The sequence below is a fragment of the Pleurodeles waltl genome, chromosome 8 (genome assembly GCF_031143425.1).
Source record: "Pleurodeles waltl isolate 20211129_DDA chromosome 8, aPleWal1.hap1.20221129, whole genome shotgun sequence".
Lineage (NCBI taxonomy): Eukaryota > Metazoa > Chordata > Amphibia > Caudata > Salamandridae > Pleurodeles > Pleurodeles waltl.
Genome location: NC_090447.1, coordinates 1,516,779,522 through 1,516,807,459, shown reverse-complemented (window position 1 = coordinate 1,516,807,459; position 27,938 = coordinate 1,516,779,522). Strand labels below are relative to the sequence as shown.

Here is a 27,938-nt window from a genome sequence, read left to right as displayed (position 1 = left end):
CTTTGACTTCCATTATTTCCCGTTTCTATCTTGATTTTAATGTAAACCCTAGCCGGCGTCATCTTCCATTTTCCCATGAGCCAAACTGTCAGATGATATAGCTTGCTTGGTCATGCCACACATTTCTGTTTATGAGAGTGGTAGCCTATTCAGAGTTTAGAAAAAAAGAAGTACCTACCTCGCGTAGCAAAAAAGTAAAGGAGTAATTGCCCCCAGTTAGCTACAGAAGGATACTGGAAAGTGTAACACATAGCTGTACCCTCACAGTGAATGATTGCGACTTATATTTCTTGTGTACAATGATTAACAATAATAAGGAAGGCACTGTGAAAAAACGGGCTGAAAGAGCTCAGTTGCGAGGACGTCAAACTTTAGATCTAAGGGTCCCTGGTTAAATCCTTGGTTTGGTCAAAGACTGAGCAGCTAGTTCGTCAGGCAAGTTTCTTTTTTGGAGTCAGCTTCCGGTGACGTTTTATTTAATTAATAAAACCTTTCATCAACCTAATTGACATACCATCAGTACAAGACAGTAAGTGTTTTCTATCTTTCTTTGAAAATGGATTCCACCTCTCTTGCCTTCAGCTTTGACTTCCATTATTTGCCGTTTCTATCTCGATTTTAGGGTAAACTGTAGCCTGCATCATTTTCCATCTAACCTTGGACCAAAGTGTCAGATGATATAGCTTGCTTCCTCATGCCACACATTTCTGTGTATTAGATTGCTAGCCTATTTAGCGTTTAGAAAAAAAGAAATACCTAGCTTGCGCAATAAAAAATAAATTGACTAATTGTGCCCAGTTAGCTGCAGAAGGATACAGCATACTTTAACACATAGATGTACCCTCCTAGTGATTGATCAGATGCCCACTTGTTGCCTGCAATGATTAAGAATCATCAGGAAGGTATTCTCTGACAACTGGCCGAAATAGCTCATTTGGGAGAGCGTTAAACTGAAGATCTAAAGCTCTCTGGTTCAATCCCGGGTTTTGGCAAGGACTGAGCACCTAGCTAATTAGGTGTAGTTCTCTCTTGGAGTCAGCTTCAGTAGACATTTTAGTTCATAGATGAAACCTTTTAATAACCTGTTCGACATACCATCAGTAGAGCACAGCACTTGCGTTCTATCTTCCTTTCAAAATGGCTTCCACCTCTCTTGCCTTCAGCTTTGACTTCCATTATTTCCAGTTTCTATCTTGATTTTAATGTAAACCTTAGGCTGCATCATCTTACATTTTCCCATGAACCAAGCTGTCAGATGATATAGCTTGCTTACTCATCCCACACATTTGTGTGCCTATTCAGAGTTTGGAATAAAAGAAGTACCTAGGTTGCGCACCAAAAAAGTAAATGAGTAATTGCACCCAGTTAGCTGCAGAAGGATACCGGAAGTTTAAGACATAGCTGTACCCTCAAAGTGAATGATTTAGAGGTGTATGTCTTGTCTACAATGATTAAGAAGAATACGGAGGGACCTGTGAAATAAGTGGCCGAAATACCTCAGTTGGGAGAGCGTTAGATTGAAGATCTAAAGGTCCCTGGTTCAATCCCGGGTTTTGGCAAGGACTGAGCACCTAGCTAATTAGGTGTAGTTCTCTCTTGGAGTCAGCTTCAGTAGACATTTTAGTTCATAGATGAAACCTTTTAATAACCTGATCAACATACCATCAGTAGAGCACAGCACTTGCGTTCTATCTTCCTTTCAAAATGGCTTCCACCTCTGTTGCCTTCAGCTTTGACTTCCATTATTTCCAGTTTCTATCTTGATTTTAATGTAAAGCTTAGGCTGCATCATCTTCCATTTTCCCATGAACCAAGCTGTCAGATGATATAGCTTGCTTACTCATCCCACACATTTGTGTGCCTATTCAGAGTTTGGAATAAAAGAAGTACCTAGGTTGCGCACCAAAAAATTTAATGAGTAATTGCACCCAGTTAGCTGCAGAAGGATACCGGAAGTTTAAGACATAGCTGTACCCTCAAAGTGAATGATTTCGGGGTGTATGTCTTGTCTACAATGATTAAGAAAAATACGGAGGGACCTGCGCAATAAGTGGCTGAAATAGCTCAGTTGGGAGAGCGTTAGACTGAAGATCTAAAGGTCCCGGGTTTCGGCAAAGACTCAGAAGACAGCTTTTTAGGCGTGTTTCTTTCTTGGATTCAGCTTCTGGGGACGTTTTATTTAATTGATAAAACCTTTCATCAACCTAATTGACATACCATCAGTACAAGACAGTACTTGTTTTCTATCTTCCTTTCAAAATGGATTCCACCTCTCTTGCCTTCAGCTTTGACTTCCATTATTTACTGTTTCTGTCTTGATTTTTAGGTAACCCGCAGTCTGCATCAGTCTCCATCTTCCCTTGAACCAAAGTGTCGGATGAAATAGCTTGCTTACTCATGCCACACATTTCTGTGCATTAGATTGCTAGCCTATTTAGAGTTTAGAAAAAAAGAAATACCTAGCTTGCACAATAAAAAACAAATTCCCTAATTACACCCAGTTAACTGGAGAAGGATACAGCAAAGTTTAAGACATAGCTGTACCCTCACAGTGAATGATTTAGACTTCTGTGTCTTGTCTACAATGATTAAAAATGATACGGAAAGCTTTTCATGACACCTGGTTTAAATATCTCAGTTGGGAGAATGTTAGACTAAAGATAAAAAAAGGTCCTTGGTTCAATCCTGGGTTGTGCCAAAGACCAAGCACTCAGCTTGTTAGGCATGTTTCTTTCTTGGAGTCACTCTCAAGGGACATTTTATTTCATTGATAAAAACTTGCATCAACCTGATCGACATGCCATCGGTACAAAAGAGCACTTATTTTCTATCTTCCTTTCAAAATGGCTTCCACCTCTCTTGCCTTCAGCTTTGACTTCCATTATTTCCCGTTTCTATCTTGATTTTGATGTAAACCGTAGCCGGCGTCATCTTCCATTTTCCCATGAGCCAAACTGTCAGATGATATAGCTTGCTTGGTCATGCCACACATTTCTGTTTATGAGAGTGGTAGCCTATTCAGAGTTTAGAAAAAAAGAAGTACCTACCTCACGTAGCAAAAAAGTAAAGGAGTAATTGCCCCCAGTTAACTACAGAAGGATACAGCAAAGTGTAACACATAGCTGTACCCTCACAGTGAATGATTGCGACTTATATTTCTTGTCTACAATGATTAACAATAATAAGGAAGGCACTGTGAAAAAACGGGCTGAAAGAGCTCAGTTGCGAGGACGTCAAACTTTAGATCTAAGGGTCCCTGGTTAAATCCTTGGTTTGGTCAAAGACTGAGCAGCTAGTTCGTCAGGCAAGTTTCTTTTTTGGAGTCAGCTTCCGGTGACGTTTTATTTAATTAATAAAACCTTTCATCAACCTAATTGACATACCATCAGTACAAGACAGTACGTGTTTTCTATCTTTCTTTGAAAATGGATTCCACCTCTCTTGCCTTCAGCTTTGACTTCCATTATTTGCCGTTTCTATCTCGATTTTAGGGTAAACTGTAGCCTGCATCATTTTCCATCTAAACTTGGACCAAAGTGTCAGATGATATAGCTTGCTTCCTCATGCCACACATTTCTGTGTATTAGATTGCTAGCCTATTTAGCGTTTAGAAAAAAAGAAATACCTAGCTTGCGCAATAAAAAATAAATTGACTAATTGTGCCCAGTTAGCTGCAGAAGGATACAGCATACTTTAACACATAGATGTACCCTCCTAGTGATTGATCAGATGCCCACTTGTTGCCTACAATGATTAAGAATCATCAGGAAGGTATTCTTTGACAACTGGCCGAAATAGCTCAGTTGGGAGAGCGTTAGACTGAAGATCTAAAGGTCCCTGGTTCAATCCTGGGTTTCGGCAAGGACTGAGCACCTAGCTAATTAGGTGTAGTTCTCTCTTGGAGTCAGCTTCAGTAGACATTTTAGTTCATAGATGAAACCTTTCAATAACCTGATCGACATACCATCAGTAGAGCACAGCACTTGCGTTCTATCTTCCTTTCAAAATGGCTTCCACCTCTCTTGCCTTCAGCTTTGACTTCCATTATTTCCAGTTTGTATCTTGATTTTAATGTAAAGCTTAGGCTGCATCATCTTCTATTTTCCCATGAACCAAGCTGTCAGATGATATAGCTTGCTTACTCATCCCACACATTTGTGTGCCTATTCAGAGTTTGGAATAAAAGAAGTACCTAGGTTGCGCACCAAAAAAGTAAATGAGTAAATGCACCCAGATAGCTGCAGAAGGATACCGGAAGTTTAAGACATAGCTGTACCCTCAAAGTGAATGATTTCGAGGTGTATGTCTTGTCTACAATGATTAAGAAGAAAACGGAGGGACCTGTGAAATAACTGGCCGAAATAGCTCAGTTGGGAGAGCGTTAGACTGAAGATCTAAAGGTCCCTGGTTCAATCCCGGGTTTCGGCAAAGACTCAGAAGACAGCTTGTTTGGCGTGTTTCTTTCTTGGATTCAGCTTCTGGTGACGTTTTATTTAATTGATAAAACCTTTCATCAACCTAATTGACATACCATCAGTACAAGACAGTACTTGTTTTCTATCTTCCTTTCAAAATGGATTCCACCTCTCTTGCCTTCAGCTTTGACTTCCATTATTTACTGTTTCTGTCTTGATTTTTAGGTAACCCGCAGTCTGCATCAGTCTCCATCTTCCCTTGAACCAAAGTGTCGGATGAAATAGCTTGCTTACTCATGCCACACATTTCTGTGCATTAGATTGCTAGCCTATTTAGAGTTTAGAAAAAAAGAAATACCTAGCTTGCACAATAAAAAACGAATTCCCTAATTACACCCAGTTAACTGGAGAAGGATACAGCAAAGTTTAAGACATAGCTGTACCCTCACAGTGAATGATTTAGACTTCTGTGTCTTGTCTACAATGATTAAAAATGATACGGAAAGCTTTTCATGACACCTGGCTAAAATATCTCAGTTGGGAGAATGTTAGACTAAAGATAAAAAAGGTCCTTGGTCCAATCCTGGGTTGTGCCAAAGACCAAGCACTCAGCTTGTTAGGCATGTTTCTTTCTTGGAGTCACTCTCAAGTGACATTTTATTTCATTGATAAAAACTTGCATCAACCTGATCGACATGCCATCGGTACAAAAGAGCACTTATTTTCTATCTTCCTTTCAAAATGGCTTCCACCTCTCTTGCCTTCAGCTTTGACTTCCATTATTTCCAGTTTCTATCTTGATTTTAATGTAAAGCTTAGGCTGCATCATCTTCTATTTTCCCATGAACCAAGCTGTCAGATGATATAGCTTGCTTACTCATCCCACACATTTGTGTGCCTATTCAGAGTTTGGAATAAAAGAAGTACCTAGGTTGCGCACCAAAAAAGTAAATGAGTAAATGCACCCAGTTAGCTGCAGAAGGATACCGGAAGTTTAAGACATAGCTGTACCCTCAAAGTGAATGATTTCGAGGTGTATGTCTTGTCTACAATGATTAAGAAGAAAACGGAGGGACCTGTGAAATAAGTGGCCGAAATAGCTCAGTTGGGAGAGCGTTAGACTGAAGATCTAAAGGTCCCTGGTTCAATCTCGGGTTTCGGCAAAGACTCAGAAGACAGCTTGTTAGGTGTGTTTCTTTCTTGGATTCAGCTTCTGGTGACGTTTTATTTAATTGATAAAATCTTTCATCAACCTAATTGACATACCATCAGTACAAGACAGTACTTGTTTTCTATCTTCCTTTCAAAATGGCTTCCACCTCTCTTGCCTTCAGCTTTGACTTCCATTATTTCCCGTTTCTATCTTGATTTTGATGTAAACCGTAGCCGGCGTCATCTTCCATTTTCCCATGAGCCAAACTGTCAGATGATATAGCTTGCTTGGTCATGCCACACATTTCTGTTTATGAGAGTGGTAGCCTATTCAGAGTTTAGAAAAAAAGAAGTACCTACCTCGCGTAGCAAAAAAGTAAAGGAGTAATTGCCCCCAGTTAGCTACAGAAGGATACAGGAAAGTGTAACACATAGCTGTACCCTCACAGTGAATGATTGCGACTTATATTTCTTGTCTACAATGATTAACAATAATAAGGAAGGCACTGTGAAAAAACGGGCTGAAAGAGCTCAGTTGCGAGGACGTCAAACTTTAGATCTAAGGGTCCCTGGTTAAATCCTTGGTTTGGTCAAAGACTGAGCAGCTAGTTCGTCAGGCAAGTTTCTTTTTTGGAGTCAGCTTCCGGTGACGTTTTATTTAATTAATAAAACCTTTCATCAACCTAATTGACATACCATCAGTACAAGACAGTACGTGTTTTCTATCTTTCTTTGAAAATGGATTCCACCTCTCTTGCCTTCAGCTTTGACTTCCATTATTTGCCGTTTCTATCTCGATTTTAGGGTAAACTGTAGCCTGCATCATTTTCCATCTAACCTTGGACCAAAGTGTCAGATGATATAGCTTGCTTCCTCATGCCACACATTTCTGTGTATTAGATTGCTAGCCTATTTAGCGTTTAGAAAAAAAGAAATACCTAGCTTGCGCAATAAAAAATAAATTGACTAATTGTGCCCAGTTAGCTGCAGAAGGATACAGCATACTTTAACACATAGATGTACCCTCCTAGTGATTGATCAGATGCCCACTTGTTGCCTGCAATGATTAAGAATCATCAGGAAGGTATTCTCTGACAACTGGCCGAAATAGCTCATTTGGGAGAGCGTTAAACTGAAGATCTAAAGCTCTCTGGTTCAATCCCGGGTTTTGGCAAGGACTGAGCACCTAGCTAATTAGGTGTAGTTCTCTCTTGGAGTCAGCTTCAGTAGACATTTTAGTTCATAGATGAAACCTTTTAATAACCTGTTCGACATACCATCAGTAGAGCACAGCACTTGCTTCTATCTTCCTTTCAAAATGGCTTCCACCTCTCTTGCCTTCAGCTTTGACTTCCATTATTTCCAGTTTCTATCTTGATTTTAATGTAAACCTTAGGCTGCATCATCTTACATTTTCCCATGAACCAAGCTGTCAGATGATATAGCTTGCTTACTCATCCCACACATTTGTGTGGCTATTCAGAGTTTGGAATAAAAGAAGTACCTAGGTTGCGCACCAAAAAAGTAAATGAGTAATTGCACCCAGTTAGCTGCAGAAGGATACCGGAAGTTTAAGACATAGCTGTACCCTCAAAGTGAATGATTTCGAGGTGTATGTCTTGTCTACAATGATTAAGAAGAATACGGAGGGACCTGTGAAATAAGTGGCCGAAATAGCTCAGTTGGGAGAGCGTTAGATTGAAGATCTAAAGGTCCCTGGTTCAATCCCGGGTTTTGGCAAGGACTGAGCACCTAGCTAATTAGGTGTAGTTCTCTCTTGGAGTCAGCTTCAGTAGACATTTTAGTTCATAGATGAAACCTTTTAATAACCTGATCAACATACCATCAGTAGAGCACAGCACTTGCGTTCTATCTTCCTTTCAAAATGGATTCCACCTCTCTTGCCTTCAGCTTTGACTTCCATTATTTACTGTTTCTGTCTTGATTTTTAGGTAACCCGCAGTCTGCATCAGTCTCCATCTTCCCTTGAACCAAAGTGTCGGATGAAATAGCTTGCTTACTCATGCCACACATTTCTGTGCATTAGATTGCTAGCCTATTTAGAGTTTAGAAAAAAAGAAATACCTAGCTTGCACAATAAAAAACGAATTCCCTAATTACACCCAGTTAACTGGAGAAGGATACAGCAAAGTTTAAGACATAGCTGTACCCTCACAGTGAATGATTTAGACTTCTGTGTCTTGTCTACAATGATTAAAAATGATACAGAAAGCTTTTCATGACACCTGGCTAAAATATCTCAGTTGGGAGAATGTTAGACTAAAGATAAAAAAGGTCCTTGGTCCAATCCTGGGTTGTGCCAAAGACCAAGCACTCAGCTTGTTAGGCATGTTTCTTTCTTGGAGTCACTCTCAAGTGACATTTTATTTCATTGATAAAAACTTGCATCAACCTGATCGACATGCCATCGTACAAAAGAGCACTTATTTTCTGTCTTCCTTTCAAAATGGCTTCCACCTCTCTTGCCTTCAGCTTTGACTTCCATTATTTCCAGTTTCTATCTTGATTTTAATGTAAAGCTTAGGCTGCATCATCTTCTATTTTCCCATGAACCAAGCTGTCAGATGATATAGCTTGCTTACTCATCCCACACATTTGTGTGCCTATTCAGAGTTTGGAATAAAGAAGTACCTAGGTTGCGCACCAAAAAAGTAAATGAGTAAATGCACCCAGTTAGCTGCAGAAGGATACCGGAAGTTTAAGACATAGCTGTACCCTCAAAGTGAATGATTTCGAGGTGTATGTCTTGTCTACAATGATTAAGAAGAAAACGGAGGGAGCTGTGAAATAACTGGCTGAAATAGCTCAGTTGGGAGAGCGTTAGACTGAAGATCTTAAGGTCCCTGGTTCAATCCCGGGTTTCGGCAAAGACTCAGAAGACAGCTTGTTAGGCGTGTTTCTTTCTTGGATTCAGCTTCTGGTGACGTTTTATTTAATTGATAAAACCTTTCATCAACCTAATTGACATACCATCAGTACAAGACAGTACTTGTTTTCTATCTTCCTTTCAAAATGGATTCCACCTCTCTTGCCTTCAGCTTTGACTTCCATTATTTACTGTTTCTGTCTTGATTTTTAGGTAACCCGCAGTCTGCATCAGTCTCCATCTTCCCTTGAACCAAAGTGTCGGATGAAATAGCTTGCTTACTCATGCCACACATTTCTGTGCATTAGATTGCTAGCCTATTTAGAGTTTAGAAAAAAAGAAATACCTAGCTTGCACAATAAAAAACGAATTCCCTAATTACACCCAGTTAACTGGAGAAGGATACAGCAAAGTTTAAGACATAGCTGTACCCTCACAGTGAATGATTTAGACTTCTGTGTCTTGTCTACAATGATTAAAAATGATACCGAAAGCTTTTCATGACACCTGGTTTAAATATCTCAGTTGGGAGAATGTTAGACTAAAGATAAAAAAAGGTCCTTGGTTCAATCCTGGGTTGTGCCAAAGACCAAGCACTCAGCTTGTTAGGCATGTTTCTTTCTTGGAGTCACTCTCAAGGGACATTTTATTTCATTGATAAAAACTTGCATCAACCTGATCGACATGCCATTGGTACAAAAGAGCACTTATTTTCTATCTTCCTTTCAAAATGGCTTCCACCTCTCTTGCCTTCAGCTTTGACTTCCATTATTTCCCGTTTCTATCTTGATTTTGATGTAAACCGTAGCCGGCGTCATCTTCCATTTTCCCATGAGCCAAACTGTCAGATGATATAGCTTGCTTGGTCATGCCACACATTTCTGTTTATGAGAGTGGTAGCCTATTCAGAGTTTAGAAAAAAAGAAGTACCTACCTCACGTAGCAAAAAAGTAAAGGAGTAATTGCCCCCAGTTAGCTACAGAAGGATACAGCAAAGTGTAACACATAGCTGTACCCTCACAGTGAATGATTGCGACTTATATTTCTTGTCTACAATGATTAACAATAATAAGGAAGGCACTGTGAAAAAACGGGCTGAAAGAGCTCAGTTGCGAGGACGTCAAACTTTAGATCTAAGGGTCCCTGGTTAAATTCTTGGTTTGGTCAAAGACTGAGCAGCTAGTTCGTCAGGCAAGTTTCTTTTTTGGAGTCAGCTTCCGGTGACGTTTTATTTAATTAATAAAACCTTTCATCAACCTAATTGACATACCATCAGTACAAGACAGTACGTGTTTTCTATCTTCCTTTGAAAATGGATTCCACCTCTCTTGCCTTCAGCTTTGACTTCGATTATTTGCCGTTTCTATCTCGATTTTAGGGTAAACTGTAGCCTGCATCATTTTCCATCTAACCTTGGACCAAAGTGTCAGATGATATAGCTTGCTTCCTCATGCCACACATTTCTGTGTATTAGATTGCTAGCCTATTTAGCGTTTAGAAAAAAAGAAATACCTAGCTTGCGCAATAAAAAATAAATTGACTAATTGTGCCCAGTTAGCTGCAGAAGGATACAGCATACTTTAACACATAGATGTACCCTCCTAGTGATTGATCAGATGCCCACTTGTTGCCTACAATGATTAAGAATCATCAGGAAGGTATTCTCTGACAACTGGCCGAAATAGCTCAGTTGGGAGAGCGTTAGACTGAAGATCTAAAGGTCCCTGGTTCAATCCCGGGTTTCGGCAAGGACTGAGCACCTAGCTAATTAGGTGTAGTTCTCTCTTGGAGTCAGCTTCAGTAGACATTTTAGTTCATAGATGAAACCTTTCAATAACCTGATCGACATACCATCAGTAGAGCACAGCACTTGCGTTCTATCTTCCTTTCAAAATGGCTTCCACCTCTGTTGCCTTCAGCTTTGACTTCCATTATTTCCAGTTTGTATCTTGATTTTAATGTAAAGCTTAGGCTGCATCATCTTCTATTTTCCCATGAACCAAGCTGTCAGATGATAAAGCTTGCTTACTCATCCCACACATTTGTGTGCCTATTCAGAGTTTGGAATAAAAGAAGTACCTAGGTTGCGCACCAAAAAAGTAAATGAGTAAATGCACCCAGTTAGCTGCAGAAGGATACCGGAAGTTTAAGACATAGCTGTACCATCAAAGTGAATGATTTGGAGGTGTATGTCTTGTCTGCAATGATTAAGAAGAAAACGGAGGGAGCTGTGAAATAACTGGCCGAAATAGCTCAGTTGGGAGAGCGTTAGACTGAAGATCTAAAGGTCCCTGGTTCAATCCCGGGTTTCGGCAAAGACTCAGAAGACAGCTTTTTAGACGTGTTTCGTTCTTGGATTCAGCTTCTGGTGACGTTTTATTTAATTGATAAAACCTTTCATCAACCTAATTGACATACCATCAGTACAAGACAGTACTTGTTTTCTATCTTCCTTTCAAAATGGATTCCACCTCTCTTGCCTTCAGCTTTGACTTCCATTATTTACTGTTTCTGTCTTGATTTTTAGGTAACCCGCAGTCTGCATCAGTCTCCATCTTCCCTTGAACCAAAGTGTCGGATGAAATAGCTTGCTTACTCATGCCACACATTTCTGTGCATTAGATTGCTAGCCTATTTAGAGTTTAGAAAAAAAGAAATACCTAGCTTGCACAATAAAAAACGAATTCCCTAATTACACCCAGTTAACTGGAGAAGGATTCAACAAAGTTTAAGACATAGCTGTACCCTCACAGTGAATGATTTAGACTTCTGTGTCTTGTCTACAATGATTAAAAATGATACGGAAAGCTTTTCATGACACCTGGCTAAAATATCTCAGTTGGGAGAATGTTAGACTAAAGATAAAAAAGGTCCTTGGTTCAATCCTGGGTTGTGCCAAAGACCAAGCACTCAGCTTGTTAGGCATGTTTCTTTCTTGGAATCACTCTCAAGTGACATTTTATTTCATTGATAAAAACTTGCATCAACCTGATCGACATGCCATCGGTACAAAAGAGCACCTATTTTCTATCTTCCTTTCAAAATGGCTTCCACCTCTCTTGCCTTCAGCTTTGACTTCCATTATTTCCCGTTTCTATCTTGATTTTAATGTAAACCGTAGCCGGCGTCATCTTCCATTTTCCCATGAGCCAAACTGTCAGATGATATAGCTTGCTTGGTCATGCCACACATTTCTGTTTATGAGAGTGGTAGCCTATTCAGAGTTTAGAAAAAAAGAAGTACCTACCTCGCGTAGCAAAAAAGTAAAGGAGTAATTGCCCCCAGTTAGCTACAGAAGGATACAGCAAAGTGTAACACATAGCTGTACCCTCACAGTGAATGATTGCGACTTATATTTCTTGTCTACAATGATTAACAATAATAAGGAAGGCACTGTGAAAAAACGGGCTGAAAGAGCTCAGTTGCGAGGACGTCAAACTTTAGATCTAAGGGTCCCTGGTTAAATCCTTGGTTTGGTCAAAGACTGAGCAGCTAGTTCGTCAGGCAAGTTTCTTTTTTGGAGTCAGCTTCCGGTGACGTTTTATTTAATTAATAAAACCTTTCATCAACCTAATTGACATACCATCAGTACAAGACAGTACGTGTTTTCTATCTTTCTTTGAAAATGGATTCCACCTCTCTTGCCTTCAGCTTTGACTTCCATTATTTGCCGTTTCTATCTCGATTTTAGGGTAAACTGTAGCCTGCATCATTTTCCATCTAACCTTGGACCAAAGTGTCAGATGATATAGCTTGCTTCCTCATGCCACACATTTCTGTGTATTAGATTGCTAGCCTATTTAGCGTTTAGAAAAAAAGAAATACCTAGCTTGCGCAATAAAAAATAAATTGACTAATTGTGCCCAGTTAGCTGCAGAAGGATACAGCATACTTTAACACATAGATGTACCCTCCTAGTGATTGATCAGATGCCCACTTGTTTCCTACAATGATTAAGAATCATCAGGAAGGTATTTTCTGACAACTGGCCAAAATAGCTCAGTTGGGAGAGCGTTAGACTGAAGATCTAAAGGTCCCTGGTTCAATCCCGGGTTTCGGCAAGGACTGAGCACCTAGCTAATTAGGTGTAGTTCTCTCTTGGAGTCAGCTTCAGTAGACATTTTAGTTCATAGATGAAACCTTTCAATAACCTGATCGACATACCATCAGTAGAGCACAGCACTTGCGTTCTATCTTCCTTTCAAAATGGCTTCCACCTCTCTTGCCTTCAGCTTTGACTTCCATTATTTCCAGTTTCTATCTTGATTTTAATGTAAAGCTTAGGCTGCATCATCTTCTATTTTCCCATGAACCAAGCTGTCAGATGATATAGCTTGCTTACTCATCCCACACATTTGTGTGCCTATTCAGAGTTTGGAATAAAAGAAGTACCTAGGTTGCGCACCAAAAAAGTAAATGAGTAAATGCACCCAGTTAGCTGCAGAAGGATACCGGAAGTTTAAGACATAGCTGTACCCTCAAAGTGAATGATTTCGAGGTGTATGTCTTGTCTACAATGATTAAGAAGAAAACGGAGGGACCTGTGAAATAACTGGCCGAAATAGCTCAGTTGGGAGAGCGTTAGACTGAAGATCTAAAGGTCCCGGGTTTCGGCAAAGACTCAGAAGACAGCTTGTTAGGCGTGTTTCTTTCTTGGATTCAGCTTCTGGTGACGTTTTATTTAATTGATAAAACCTTTCATCAACCTAATTGACATACCATCAGTACAAGACAGTACTTGTTTTCTATCTTCCTTTCAAAATGGATTCCACCTCTCTTGCCTTCAGCTTTGACTTCCATTATTTACTGTTTCTGTCTTGATTTTTAGGTAACCCGCAGTCTGCATCAGTCTCCATCTTCCCTTGAACCAAAGTGTCGGATGAAATAGCTTGCTTACTCATGCCACACATTTCTGTGCATTAGATTGCTAACCTATTTAGAGTTTAGAAAAAAAGAAATACCTAGCTTGCACAATAAAAAACGAATTCCCTAATTACACCCAGTTAACTGGAGAAGGATACAGCAAAGTTTAAGACATAGCTGTACCCTCACAGTGAATGATTTAGACTTCTGTGTCTTGTCTACAATGATTAAAAATGATACGGAAAGCTTTTCATGACACCTGGTTTAAATATCTCAGTTGGGAGAATGTTAGACTAAAGATAAAAAAAGGTCCTTGGTTCAATCCTAGGTTGTGCCAAAGACCAAGCACTCAGCTTGTTAGGCATGTTTCTTTCTTGGAGTCACTCTCAAGGGACATTTTATTTCATTGATAAAAACTTGCATCAACCTGATCGACATGCCATCGGTACAAAAGAGCACTTATTTTCTATCTTCCTTTCAAAATGGCTTCCACCTCTCTTGCCTTCAGCTTTGACTTCCATTATTTCCCGTTTCTATCTTGATTTTGATGTAAACCGTAGGCGGCGTCATCTTCCATTTTCCCATGAGCCAAACTGTCAGATGATATAGCTTGCTTAGTCATGCCACACATTTCTGTTTATGAGAATGGTAGCCTATTCAGAGTTTAGAAAAAAAGAAGTACCTAGCTCGCGTAGCAAAAAAGTAAAGGAGTAATTGCCCCCAGTTAGCTACAGAAGGATACAGCAAAGTGTAACACATAGCTGTACCCTCACAGTGAATGATTGCGACTTATATTTCTTGTCTACAATGATTAATAATAATAAGGAAGGCACTGTGAAAAAACGGGCTGAAAGAGCTCAGTTGCGAGGACGTCAAACTTTAGATCTAAGGGTCCCTGGTTAAATCCTTGGTTTGGTCAAAGACTGAGCAGCTAGTTCGTCAGGCAAGTTTCTTTTTTGGAGTCAGCTTCCGGTGACGTTTTATTTAATTAATAAAACCTTTCATCAACCTAATTGACATACCATCAGTACAAGACAGTACGTGTTTTCTATCTTTCTTTGAAAATGGATTCCACCTCTCTTGCCTTCAGCTTTGACTTCCCTTATTTGCCGTTTCTATCTCGATTTTAGGGTAAACTGTAGCCTGCATCATTTTCCATCTAACCTTGGACCAAAGTGTCAGATGATATAGCTTGCTTCCTCATGCCACACATTTCTGTGTATTAGATTGCTAGCCTATTTAGCGTTTAGAAAAAAAGAAATACCTAGCTTGCGCAATAAAAAATAAATTGACTAATTGTGCCCAGTTAGCTGCAGAAGGATACAGCATACTTTAACACATAGATGTACCCTCCTAGTGATTGATCAGATGCCCACTTGTTGCCTACAATGATTAAGAATCATCAGGAAGGTATTCTTTGACAACTGGCCGAAATAGCTCAGTTGGGAGAGCGTTAGACTGAAGATCTAAAGGTCCCTGGTTCAATCCCGGGTTTCGGCAAGGACTGAGCACCTAGCTAATTAGGTGTAGTTCTCTCTTGGAGTCAGCTTCAGTAGACATTTTAGTTCATAGATGAAACCTTTCAATAACCTGATCGACATACCATCAGTAGAGCACAGCACTTGCGTTCTATCTTCCTTTCAAAATGGCTTCCACCTCTCTTGCCTTCAGCTTTGACTTCCATTATTTCCAGTTTCTATCTTGATTTTAATGTAAAGCTTAGGCTGCATCATCTTCTATTTTCCCATGAACCAAGCTGTCAGATGATATAGCTTGCTTACTCATCCCACACATTTGTGTGCCTATTCAGAGTTTGGAATAAAAGAAGTACCTAGGTTGCGCACCAAAAAAGTAAATGAGTAAATGCACCCAGTTAGCTGCAGAAGGATACCGGAAGTTTAAGACATAGCTGTACCCTCAAAGTGAATGATTTCGAGGTGTATGTCTTGTCTACAATGATTAAGAAGAAAACGGAGGGACCTGTGAAATAACTGGCCGAAATAGCTCAGTTGGGAGAGCGTTAGACTGAAGATCTAAAGGTCCCTGGTTCAATCCCGGGTTTTGGCAAAGACTCAGAAGACAGCTTGTTAGGCGTGTTTCTTTCTTGGATTCAGCTTCTGGTGACGTTTTATTTAATTGATAAAACCTTTCATCGACCTAATTGACATACCATCAGTACAAGACAGTACTTGTTTTCTATCTTCCTTTCAAAATGGATTCCACCTCTCTTGCCTTCAGCTTTGACTTCCATTATTTACTGTTTCTGTCTTGATTTTTAGGTAACCCGCAGTCTGCATCAGTCTCCATCTTCCCTTGAACCAAAGTGTCGGATGAAATAGCTTGCTTACTCATGCCACACATTTCTGTGCATTAGATTGCTAGCCTATTTAGAGCTTAGAAAAAAAGAAATACCTAGCTTGCAGAATAAAAAACAAATTCCCTAATTACACCCAGTTAACTGGAGAAGGATACAGCAAAGTTTAAGACATAGCTGTACCCTCACAGTGAATGATTTAGACTTCTGTGTCTTGTCTACAATGATTAAAAATGATACGGAAAGCTTTTCATGACACCTGGCTAAAATATCTCAGTTGGGAGAATGTTAGACTAAAGATAAAAAAGGTCCTTGGTTCAATCCTGGGTTGTGCCAAAGACCAAGCACTCAGCTTGTTAGGCATGTTTCTTTCTTGGAATCACTCTCAAGTGACATTTTATTTCATTGATAAAAACTTGCATCAACCTGATCGACATGCCATCGGTACAAAAGAGCACCTATTTTCTATCTTCCTTTCAAAATGGCTTCCACCTCTCTTGCCTTCAGCTTTGACTTCCATTATTTCCCGTTTCTATCTTGATTTTAATGTAAACCGTAGCCGGCGTCATCTTCCATTTTCCCATGAGCCAAACTGTCAGATGATATAGCTTGCTTGGTCATGCCACACATTTCTGTTTATGAGAGTGGTAGCCTATTCAGAGTTTAGAAAAAAAGAAGTACCTACCTCGCGTAGCAAAAAAGTAAAGGAGTAATTGCCCCCAGTTAGCTACAGAAGGATACAGCAAAGTGTAACACATAGCTGTACCCTCACAGTGAATGATTGCGACTTATATTTCTTGTCTACAATGATTAACAATAATAAGGAAGGCACTGTGAAAAAACGGGCTGAAAGAGCTCAGTTGCGAGGACGTCAAACTTTAGATCTAAGGGTCCGTGGTTAAATCCTTGGTTTGGTCAAAGACTGAGCAGCTAGTTCGTCAGGCAAGTTTCTTTTTTGGAGTCAGCTTCCGGTGACGTTTTATTTAATTAATAAAACCTTTCATCAACCTAATTGACATACCATCAGTACAAGACAGTACGTGTTTTCTATCTTTCTTTGAAAATGGATTCCACCTCTCTTGCCTTCAGCTTTGACTTCCATTATTTGCCGTTTCTATCTCGATTTTAGGGTAAACTGTAGCCTGCATCATTTTCCATCTAACCTTGGACCAAAGTGTCAGATGATATAGCTTGCTTCCTCATGCCACACATTTCTGTGTATTAGATTGCTAGCCTATTTAGCGTTTAGAAAAAAAGAAATACCTAGCTTGCGCAATAAAAAATAAATTGACTAATTGTGCCCAGTTAGCTGCAGAAGGATACAGCATACTTTAACACATAGATGTACCCTCCTAGTGATTGATCAGATGCCCACTTGTTTCCTCCAATGATTAAGAATCATCAGGAAGGTATTTTCTGACAACTGGTCAAAATAGCTCAGTTGGGAGAGCGTTAGACTGAAGATCTAAAGGTCCCTGGTTCAATCCCGGGTTGCAGCAAGGACTGAGCACCTAGCTAATTAGGTGTAGTTCTCTCTTGGAGTCAGCTTCAGTAGACATTTTAGTTCATAGATGAAACCTTTCAATAACCTGATCGACATACCATCAGTAGAGCACAGCACTTGCGTTCTATCTTCCTTTCAAAATGGCTTCCACCTCTCTTGCCTTCAGCTTTGACTTCCATTATTTCCAGTTTCTATCTTGATTTTAATGTAAAGCTTAGGCTGCATCATCTTCTATTTTCCCATGAACCAAGCTGTCAGATGATATAGCTTGCTTACTCATCCCACACATTTGTGTGCCTATTCAGAGTTTGGAATAAAAGAAGTACCTAGGTTGCGCACCAAAAAAGTAAATGAGTAAATGCACCCAGTTAGCTGCAGAAGGATACCGGAAGTTTAAGACATAGCTGTACCCTCAAAGTGAATGATTTCGAGGTGTATGTCTTGTCTACAATGATTAAGAAGAAAACGGAGGGACCTGTGAAATAACTGGCCGAAATAGCTCAGTTGGGAGAGCGTTAGACTGAAGATCTAAAGGTCCCGGGTTTCGGCAAAGACTCAGAAGACAGCTTGTTAGGCGTGTTTCTTTCTTGGATTCAGCTTCTGGTGACGTTTTATTTAATTGATAAAATCTTTCATCAACCTAATTGACATACCATCAGTACAAGACAGTACTTGTTTTCTATCTTCCTTTCAAAATGGATTCCACCTCTCTTGCCTTCAGCTTTGACTTCCATTATTTACTGTTTCTATCTTGATTTTTAGGTAACCCGCAGTCTGCATCAGTCTCCATCTTCCCTTGAACCAAAGTGTCGGATGAAATAGCTTGCTTACTCATGCCACACATTTCTGTGCATTAGATTGCTAGCCTATTTAGAGTTTAGAAAAAAAGAAATACCTAGCTTGCAGAATAAAAAACAAATTCCCTAATTACACCCAGTTAACTGGAGAAGGATACAACAAAGTTTAAGACATAGCTGTACCCTCACAGTGAATGATTTAGACTTCTGTGTCTTGTCTACAATGATTAAAAATGATACGGAAAGCTTTTCATGACACCTGGTTTAAATATCTCAGTTGGGAGAATGTTAGACTAAAGATAAAAAAAGGTCCTTGGTTCAATCCTGGGTTGTGCCAAAGACCAAGCACTCAGCTTGTTAGGCATGTTTCTTTCTTGGAGTCACTCTCAAGGGACATTTTATTTCATTGATAAAAACTTGCATCAACCTGATCGACATGCCATCGGTACAAAAGAGCACTTATTTTCTATCTTCCTTTCAAAATGGCTTCCACCTCTCTTGCCTTCAGCTTTGACTTCCATTATTTCCCGTTTCTATCTTGATTTTGATGTAAACCGTAGGCGGCGTCATCTTCCATTTTCCCATGAGCCAAACTGTCAGATGATATAGCTTGCTTAGTCATGCCACACATTTCTGTTTATAAGAATGGTAGCCTATTCAGAGTTTAGAAAAAAATAAGTACCTAGCTCGCGTAGCAAAAAAGTAAAGGAGTAATTGCCCCCAGTTAGCTACAGAAGGATACAGCAAAGTGTAACACATAGCTGTACCCTCACAGTGAATGATTGCGACTTATATTTCTTGTCTACAATGATTAATAATAATAAGGAAGGCACTGTGAAAAAACGGGCTGAAAGAGCTCAGTTGCGAGGACGTCAAACTTTAGATCTAAGGGTCCCTGGTTAAATTCTTGGTTTGGTCAAAGACTGAGCAGCTAGTTCGTCAGGCAAGTTTCTTTTTTGGAGTCAGCTTCCGGTGACGTTTTATTTAATTAATAAAACCTTTCATCAACCTAATTGACATACCATCAGTACAAGACAGTACGTGTTTTCTATCTTCCTTTGAAAATGGATTCCACCTCTCTTGCCTTCAGCTTTGACTTCCATTATTTCCCGTTTCTATCTCGATTTTAGGGTAAACTGTAGCCTGCATCATTTTCCATCTAACCTTGGACCAAAGTGTCAGATGATATAGCTTGCCTCCTCATGCCACACATTTCTGTGTATTAGATTGCTAGCCTATTTAGCGTTTAGAAAAAAAGAAATACCTAGCTTGCGCAATAAAAAATGAATTGACTAATTGTGCCCAGTTAGCTGCAGAAGGATACAGCATACTTTAACACATAGATGTACCCTCCTAGTGATTGATCAGATGCCCACTTGTTGCCTACAATGATTAAGAATCATCAGGAAGGTATTCTTTGACAACTGGCCGAAATAGCTCAGTTGGGAGAGCGTTAGACTGAAGATCTAAAGGTCCCTGGTTCAATCCCGGGTTTTGGCAAGGAGTGAGCACCTAGCTAATTAGGTGTAGTTCTCTCTTGGAGTCAGCTTCAGTAGACATTTTAGTTCATAGATGAAACCTTTCAATAACCTGATCGACATACCATCAGTAGAGCACAGCACTTGCGTTCTATCTTCCTTTCAAAATGGCTTCCACCTCTCTTGCCTTCAGCTTTGACTTCCATTATTTCCAGTTTCTATCTTGATTTTAATGTAAAGCTTAGGCTGCATCATCTTCTATTTTCCCATGAACCAAGCTGTCAGATGATATAGCTTGCTTACTCATCCCACACATTTGTGTGCCTATTCAGAGTTTGGAATAAAAGAAGTACCTAGGTTGCGCACCAAAAAAGTAAATGAGTAAATGCACCCAGTTAGCTGCAGAAGGATACCGGAAGTTTAAGACATAGCTGTACCCTCAAAGTGAATGATTTCGAGGTGTATGTCTTGTCTACAATGATTAAGAAGAAAACGGAGGGACCTGTGAAATAACTGGCCGAAATAGCTCAGTTGGGAGAGTGTTAGACTGAAGATCTAAAGGTCCCTGGTTCAATCCCGGGTTTCGACAAAGACTCAGAAGGCAGCTTGTTAGGCGTGTTTCTTTCTTGGATTCAGCTTCTGGTGACGTTTTATTTAATTGATAAAACCTTTCATCAACCTAATTGACATACCATCAGTACAAGACAGTACGTGTTTTCTATCTTCCTTTGAAAATGGTTTCCACCTCTCTTGCCTTCAGCTTTGACTTCGATTATTTGCCGTTTCTATCTCGATTTTAGGGTAAACTGTAGCCTGCATCATTTTCCATCTAACCTTGGACCAAAGTGTCAGATGATATAGCTTGCTTCCTCATGCCACACATTTCTGTGTATTAGATTGCTAGTCTATTTAGCGTTTAGAAAAAAAGAAATACCTAGCTTGCGCAATAAAAAATAAATTGACTAATTGTGCCCAGTTAGCTGCAGAAGGATACAGCATACTTTAACACATAGATGTACCCTCCTAGTGATTGATCAGATGCCCACTTGTTGCCTACAATGATTAAGAATCATCAGGAAGGTATTCTCTGACAACTGGCCGAAATAGCTCAGTTGGGAGAGCGTTAGACTGAAGATCTAAAGGTCCCTGGTTCAATCCCGGGTTTCGGCAAGGACTGAGCACCTAGCTAATTAGGTGTAGTTCTCTCTTGGAGTCAGCTTCAGTAGACATTTTAGTTCATAGATGAAACCTTTCAATAACCTGATCGACATACCATCAGTAGAGCACAGCACATGCGTTCGAACTTCCTTTCAAAATGGCTTCCACCTCTCTTGCCTTCAGCTTTGACTTCCATTATTTCCAGTTTCTATCTTGATTTTAATGTAAAGCTTAGGCTGCATCATCTTCTATTTTCCCATGAACCAAGCTGTCAGATGATATAGCTTGCTTACTCATCCCACACATTTGTGTGCCTATTCAGAGTTTGGAATAAAAGAAGTACCTAGGTTGCGCACCAAAAAAGTAAATGAGTAAATGCACCCAGTTAGCTGCAGAAGGATACCGGAAGTTTAAGACATAGCTGTACCCTCAAAGTGAATGATTTCGAGGTGTATGTCTTGTCTACAATGATTAAGAAGAAAACGGAGGGACCTGTGAAATAAGTGGCCGAAATAGCTCAGTTGGGAGAGCGTTAGACTGAAGATATAAAGGTCCCTGGTTCAATCTCGGGTTTCGGCAAAGACTCAGAAGACAGCTTGTTAGGTGTGTTTCTTTCTTGGATTCAGCTTCTGGTGACGTTTTATTTAATTGATAAAATCTTTCATCAACCTAATTGACATACCATCAGTACAAGACAGTACTTGTTTTCTATCTTCCTTTCAAAATGGATTCCACCTCTCTTGCCTTCAGCTTTGACTTCCATTATTTACTGTTTCTGTCTTGATTTTTAGGTAACCCGCAGTCTGCATCAGTCTCCATCTTCCCTTGAACCAAAGTGTCGGATGAAATAGCTTGCTTACTCATGCCACACATTTCTGTGCATTAGATTGCTAGCCTATTTAGAGTTTAGAAAAAAAGAAATACCTAGCTTGCACAATAAAAAACGAATTCCCTAATTACACCCAGTTAACTGGAGAAGGATACAGCAAAGTTTAAGACATAGCTGTACCCTCACAGTGAATGATTTAGACTTCTGTGTCTTGTCTACAATCATTAAAAATGATACTGAAAGCTTTTCATGACACCTGGCTAAAATATCTCAGTTGGGAGAATGTTAGACTAAAGATAAAAAAGGTCCTTGGTTCAATCCTGGGTTGTGCCAAAGACCAAGCACTCAGCTTGTTAGGCATGTTTCTTTCTTGGAGTCACTCTCAAGTGACATTTTATTTCATTGATAAAAACTTGCATCAACCTGATCGACATGCCATCGGTACAAAAGAGCAATTATTTTCTATCTTCCTTTGAAAATGGCTTCCACCTCTCTTGCCTTCAGCTTTGACTTCCATTATTTCCCGTTTCTATCTTGATTTTGATGTAAACCGTAGCCGGCGTCATCTTCCATTTTCCCATGAGCCAAACTGTCAGATGATATAGCTTGCTTGGTCATGCCACACATTTCTGTTTATGAGAGTGGTAGCCTATTCAGAGTTTAGAAAAAAAGAAGTACCTACCTCGCGTAGCAAAAAAGTAAAGGAGTAATTGCCCCCAGTTAGCTACAGAAGGATACAGGAAAGTGTAACACATAGCTGTACCCTCACAGTGAATGATTGCGACTTATATTTCTTGTCTACAATGATTAACAATAATAAGGAAGGCACTGTGAAAAAACGGGCTGAAAGAGCTCAGTTGCGAGGACGTCAAACTTTAGATCTAAGGGTCCCTGGTTAAATCCTTGGTTTGGTCAAAGACTGAGCAGCTAGTTCGTCAGGCAAGTTTCTTTTTTGGAGTCAGCTTCCGGTGACGTTTTATTTAATTAATAAAACCTTTCATCAACCTAATTGACATACCATCAGTACAAGACAGTACGTGTTTTCTATCTTTCTTTGAAAATGGATTCCACCTCTCTTGCCTTCAGCTTTGACTTCCATTATTTGCCGTTTCTATCTCGATTTTAGGGTAAACTGTAGCCTGCATCATTTTCCATCTAACCTTGGACCAAAGTGTCAGATGATATAGCTTGCTTCCTCATGCCACACATTTCTGTGTATTAGATTGCTAGCCTATTTAGCGTTTAGAAAAAAAGAAATACCTAGCTTGCGCAATAAAAAATAAATTGACTAATTGTGCCCAGTTAGCTGCAGAAGGATACAGCATACTTTAACACATAGATGTACCCTCCTAGTGATTGATCAGATGCCCACTTGTTGCCTGCAATGATTAAGAATCATCAGGAAGGTATTCTCTGACAACTGGCCGAAATAGCTCATTTGGGAGAGCGTTAAACTGAAGATCTAAAGCTCTCTGGTTCAATCCCGGGTTTTGGCAAGGACTGAGCACCTAGCTAATTAGGTGTAGTTCTCTCTTGGAGTCAGCTTCAGTAGACATTTTAGTTCATAGATGAAACCTTTTAATAACCTGTTCGACATACCATCAGTAGAGCACAGCACTTGCTTCTATCTTCCTTTCAAAATGGCTTCCACCTCTCTTGCCTTCAGCTTTGACTTCCATTATTTCCAGTTTCTATCTTGATTTTAATGTAAACCTTAGGCTGCATCATCTTACATTTTCCCATGAACCAAGCTGTCAGATGATATAGCTTGCTTACTCATCCCACACATTTGTGTGGCTATTCAGAGTTTGGAATAAAAGAAGTACCTAGGTTGCGCACCAAAAAAGTAAATGAGTAATTGCACCCAGTTAGCTGCAGAAGGATACCGGAAGTTTAAGACATAGCTGTACCCTCAAAGTGAATGATTTCGAGGTGTATGTCTTGTCTACAATGATTAAGAAGAAAGCGGAGGGACCTGTCAAATGACTGGCCGAAATAGCTCAGTTGGGAGAGCGTTAGACTGAAGATCTAAAGGTCCCTGGTTCAATCCCGGGTTTCGGCAAAGACTCAGAAGACAGCTTGTTAGGCGTGTGTGTTTCTTTCTTGGATTCAGCTTCTGGTGACGTTTTATTTAATTGATAAAACCTTTCATCAACCTAATTGACATACCATCAGTACAAGACAGTACTTGTTTTCTATCTTCCTTTCAAAATGGATTCCACCTCTCTTGCCTTCAGCTTTGACTTCCATTATTTACTGTTTCTGTCTTGATTTTTAGGTAACCCGCAGTCTGCATCAGTCTCCATCTTCCCTTGAACCAAAGTGTCGGATGAAATAGCTTGCTTACTCATGCCACACATTTCTGTGCATTAGATTGCTAGCCTATTTAGAGTTTAGAAAAAAAGAAATACCTAGCTTGCACAATAAAAAACGAATTCCCTAATTACACCCAGTTAACTGGAGAAGGATACAGCAAAGTTTAAGACATAGCTGTACCCTCACAGTGAATGATTTAGACTTCTGTGTCTTGTCTACAATGATTAAAAATGATACGGAAAGCTTTTCATGACACCTGGTTTAAATATCTCAGTTGGGAGAATGTTAGACTAAAGATAAAAAAGGTCCTTGGTTCAATCCTGGGTTGTGCCAAAGACCAAGCACTCAGCTTGTTAGGCATGTTTCTTTCTTGGAGTCACTCTCAAGGGACATTTTATTTCATTGATAAAAACTTGCATCAACCTGATCGACATGCCATCGGTACAAAAGAGCACTTATTTTCTATCTTCCTTTCAAAATGGCTTCCACCTCTCTTGCCTTCAGCTTTGACTTCCATTATTTCCCGTTTCTATCTTGATTTTGATGTAAACCGTAGGCGGCGTCATCTTCCATTTTCCCATGAGCCAAACTGTCAGATGATATAGCTTGCTTAGTCATGCCACACATTTCTGTTTATGAGAATGGTAGCCTATTCAGAGTTTAGAAAAAAAGAAGTACCTAGCTCGCGTAGCAAAAAAGTAAAGGAGTAATTGCCCCCAGTTAGCTACAGAAGGATACAGCAAAGTGTAACACATAGCTGTACCCTCACAGTGAATGATTGCGACTTATATTTCTTGTCTACAATGATTAATAATAATAAGGAAGGCACTGTGAAAAAACGGGCTGAAAGAGCTCAGTTGCGAGGACGTCAAACTTTAGATCTAAGGGTCCCTGGTTAAATTCTTGGTTTGGTCAAAGACTGAGCAGCTAGTTCGTCAGGCAAGTTTCTTTTTTGGAGTCAGCTTCCGGTGACGTTTTATTTAATTAATAAAACCTTTCATCAACCTAATTGACATACCATCAGTACAAGACAGTACGTGTTTTCTATCTTCCTTTGAAAATGGATTCCACCTCTCTTGCCTTCAGCTTTGACTTCCATTATTTCCCGTTTCTATCTCGATTTTAGGGTAAACTGTAGCCTGCATCATTTTCCATCTAACCTTGGACCAAAGTGTCAGATGATATAGCTTGCTTCCTCATGCCACACATTTCTGTGTATTAGATTGCTAGCCTATTTAGCGTTTAGAAAAAAAGAAATACCTAGCTTGCGCAATAAAAAATAAATTGACTAATTGTGCCCAGTTAGCTGCAGAAGGATACAGCATACTTTAACACATAGATGTACCCTCCTAGTGATTGATCAGATGCCCACTTGTTGCCTACAATGATTAAGAATCATCAGGAAGGTATTCTTTGACAACTGGACGAAATAGCTCAGTTGGGAGAGCGTTAGACTGAAGATCTAAAGGTCCCTGGTTCAATCCCGGGTTTTGGCAAGGAGTGAGCACCTAGCTAATTAGGTGTAGTTCTCTCTTGGAGTCAGCTTCAGTAGACATTTTAGTTCATAGATGAAACCTTTCAATAACCTGATCGACATACCATCAGTAGAGCACAGCACTTGCGTTCTATCTTCCTTTGAAAATGGCTTCCACCTCTCTTGCCTTCAGCTTTGACTTCCATTATTTCCAGTTTCTATCTTGATTTTAATGTAAAGCTTAGGCTGCATCATCTTCTATTTTCCCATGAACCAAGCTGTCAGATGATATAGCTTGCTTACTCATCCCACACATTTGTGTGCCTATTCAGAGTTTGGAATAAAAGAAGTACCTAGGTTGCGCACCAAAAAAGTAAATGAGTAAATGCACCCAGTTAGCTGCAGAAGGATACCGGAAGTTTAAGACATAGCTGTACCCTCAAAGTGAATGATTTCGAGGTGTATGTCTTGTCTACAATGCTTAAGAAGAAAACGGAGGGAGCTGTGAAATAACTGGCCGAAATAGCTCAGTTGGGAGAGTGTTAGACTGAAGATCTAAAGGTCCCTGGTTCAATCCCGGGTTTCGACAAAGACTCAGAAGGCAGCTTGTTAGGCGTGTTTCTTTCTTGGATTCAGCTTCTGGAGACGTTTTATTTAATTGATAAAACCTTTCATCAACCTAATTGACATACCATCAGTACAAGACAGTACGTGTTTTCTATCTTCCTTTGAAAATGGTTTCCACCTCTCTTGCCTTCAGCTTTGACTTCGATTATTTGCCGTTTCTATCTCGATTTTAGGGTAAACTGTAGCCTGCATCATTTTCCATCTAACCTTGGACCAAAGTGTCAGATGATATAGCTTGCTTCCTCATGCCACACATTTCTGTGTATTAGATTGCTAGCCTATTTAGCGTTTAGAAAAAAAGAAATACCTAGCTTGCGCAATAAAAAATAAATTGACTAATTGTGCCCAGTTAGCTGCAGAAGGATACAGCATACTTTAACACATAGATGTACCCTCCTAGTGATTGATCAGATGCCCACTTGTTGCCTACAATGATTAAGAATCATCAGGAAGGTATTCTCTGACAACTGGCCGAAATAGCTCAGTTGGGAGAGCGTTAGACTGAAGATCTAAAGGTCCCTGGTTCAATCCCGGGTTTCGGCAAGGACTGAGCACCTAGCTAATTAGGTGTAGTTCTCTCTTGGAGTCAGCCTCAGTAGACATTTTAGTTCATAGATGAAACCTTTCAATAACCTGATCGACATACCATCAGTAGAGCACAGCACTTGCGTTCTATCTTCCTTTCAAAATGGCTTCCACCTCTGTTGCCTTCAGCTTTGACTTCCATTATTTCCAGTTTGTATCTTGATTTTAATGTAAAGCTTAGGCTGCATCATCTTCTATTTTCCCATGAACCAAGCTGTCAGATGATATAGCTTGCTTACTCATCCCACACATTTGTGTGCCTATTCAGAGTTTGGAATAAAAGAAGTACCTAGGTTGCGCACCAAAAAAGTAAATGAGTAAATGCACCCAGTTAGCTGCAGAAGGATACCGGAAGTTTAAGACATAGCTGTACCATCAAAGTGAATGATTTGGAGGTGTATGTCTTGTCTACAATGATTAAGAAGAAAACGGAGGGAGCTGTGAAATAACTGGCCGAAATAGCTCAGTTGGGAGAGCGTTAGACTGAAGATCTAAAGGTCCCTGGTTCAATCCCGGGTTTCGGCAAAGACTCAGAAGACAGCTTTTTAGACGTGTTTCGTTCTTGGATTCAGCTTCTGGTGACGTTTTATTTAATTGATAAAACCTTTCATCAACCTAATTGACATACCATCAGTACAAGACAGTACTTGTTTTCTATCTTCCTTTCAAAATGGATTCCACCTCTCTTGCCTTCAGCTTTGACTTCCATTATTTACTGTTTCTATCTTGATTTTTAGGTAACCCGCAGTCTGCATCAGTCTCCATCTTCCCTTGAACCAAAGTGTCGGATGAAATAGCTTGCTTACTCATGCCACACATTTCTGTGCATTAGATTGCTAGCCTATTTAGAGTTTAGAAAAAAAGAAATACCTAGCTTGCAGAATAAAAAACAAATTCCCTAATTACACCCAGTTAACTGGAGAAGGATACAACAAAGTTTAAGACATAGCTGTACCCTCACAGTGAATGATTTAGACTTCTGTGTCTTGTCTACAATGATTAAAAATGATACGGAAAGCTTTTCATGACACCTGGCTAAAATATCTCAGTTAGGATAATGTTAGACTAAAGATAAAAAAGGTCCTTGGTTCAATCCTGGGTTGTGCCAAAGACCAAGCACTCAGCTTGTTAGGCATGTTTCTTTCTTGGAGTCACTCTCAAGTGACATTTTATTTCATTGATAAAAACTTGCATCAACCTGATCGACATGCCATCGGTACAAAAGAGAACTTATTTTCTATCTTCCTTTCAAAATGGCTTCCACCTCTCTTGCCTTCAGCTTTGACTTCCATTATTTCCCGTTTCTATCTTGATTTTAATGTAAACCCTAGCCGGCGTCATCTTCCATTTTCCCATGAGCCAAACTGTCAGATGATATAGCTTGCTTGGTCATGCCACACATTTCTGTTTATGAGAGTGGTAGCCTATTCAGAGTTTAGAAAAAAAGAAGTACCTACCTCGCGTAGCAAAAAAGTAAAGGAGTAATTGCCCCCAGTTAGCTACAGAAGGATACAGGAAAGTGTAACACATAGCTGTACC

General features: G+C 39.8%; 12 non-coding genes across 12 annotated transcripts; all 12 read left to right on the top strand.

Moving 5' to 3' along the window:
* Positions 1-4,355: 4,355 nt before the first annotated feature.
* On the top strand, positions 4,356-4,428 carry TRNAF-GAA (transfer RNA phenylalanine (anticodon GAA)). The gene has a single exon. It is a non-coding gene; the product is annotated as a tRNA-Phe (tRNA).
* A 2,806-nt stretch (positions 4,429-7,234) lies between these two features.
* Positions 7,235-7,307, top strand: TRNAF-GAA (transfer RNA phenylalanine (anticodon GAA)). Its single transcript has one exon. It is a non-coding gene; the product is annotated as a tRNA-Phe (tRNA).
* Positions 7,308-10,129: 2,822 nt separating this feature from the next.
* On the top strand, positions 10,130-10,202 carry TRNAF-GAA (transfer RNA phenylalanine (anticodon GAA)). Its single transcript has one exon. It is a non-coding gene; the product is annotated as a tRNA-Phe (tRNA).
* Positions 10,203-10,696: 494 nt separating this feature from the next.
* On the top strand, positions 10,697-10,769 carry TRNAF-GAA (transfer RNA phenylalanine (anticodon GAA)). Its single transcript has one exon. It is a non-coding gene; the product is annotated as a tRNA-Phe (tRNA).
* A 1,673-nt stretch (positions 10,770-12,442) lies between these two features.
* On the top strand, positions 12,443-12,515 carry TRNAF-GAA (transfer RNA phenylalanine (anticodon GAA)). Its single transcript has one exon. It is a non-coding gene; the product is annotated as a tRNA-Phe (tRNA).
* A 2,229-nt stretch (positions 12,516-14,744) lies between these two features.
* Positions 14,745-14,817, top strand: TRNAF-GAA (transfer RNA phenylalanine (anticodon GAA)). The gene has a single exon. It is a non-coding gene; the product is annotated as a tRNA-Phe (tRNA).
* A 494-nt stretch (positions 14,818-15,311) lies between these two features.
* On the top strand, positions 15,312-15,384 carry TRNAF-GAA (transfer RNA phenylalanine (anticodon GAA)). Its single transcript has one exon. It is a non-coding gene; the product is annotated as a tRNA-Phe (tRNA).
* Positions 15,385-19,359: 3,975 nt separating this feature from the next.
* TRNAF-GAA (transfer RNA phenylalanine (anticodon GAA)) lies at positions 19,360-19,432 on the top strand. The gene has a single exon. It is a non-coding gene; the product is annotated as a tRNA-Phe (tRNA).
* A 1,075-nt stretch (positions 19,433-20,507) lies between these two features.
* On the top strand, positions 20,508-20,580 carry TRNAF-GAA (transfer RNA phenylalanine (anticodon GAA)). The gene has a single exon. It is a non-coding gene; the product is annotated as a tRNA-Phe (tRNA).
* A 2,806-nt stretch (positions 20,581-23,386) lies between these two features.
* Positions 23,387-23,459, top strand: TRNAF-GAA (transfer RNA phenylalanine (anticodon GAA)). The gene has a single exon. It is a non-coding gene; the product is annotated as a tRNA-Phe (tRNA).
* Positions 23,460-26,284: 2,825 nt separating this feature from the next.
* On the top strand, positions 26,285-26,357 carry TRNAF-GAA (transfer RNA phenylalanine (anticodon GAA)). The gene has a single exon. It is a non-coding gene; the product is annotated as a tRNA-Phe (tRNA).
* Positions 26,358-26,851: 494 nt separating this feature from the next.
* Positions 26,852-26,924, top strand: TRNAF-GAA (transfer RNA phenylalanine (anticodon GAA)). Its single transcript has one exon. It is a non-coding gene; the product is annotated as a tRNA-Phe (tRNA).
* Positions 26,925-27,938: the final 1,014 nt, after the last annotated feature.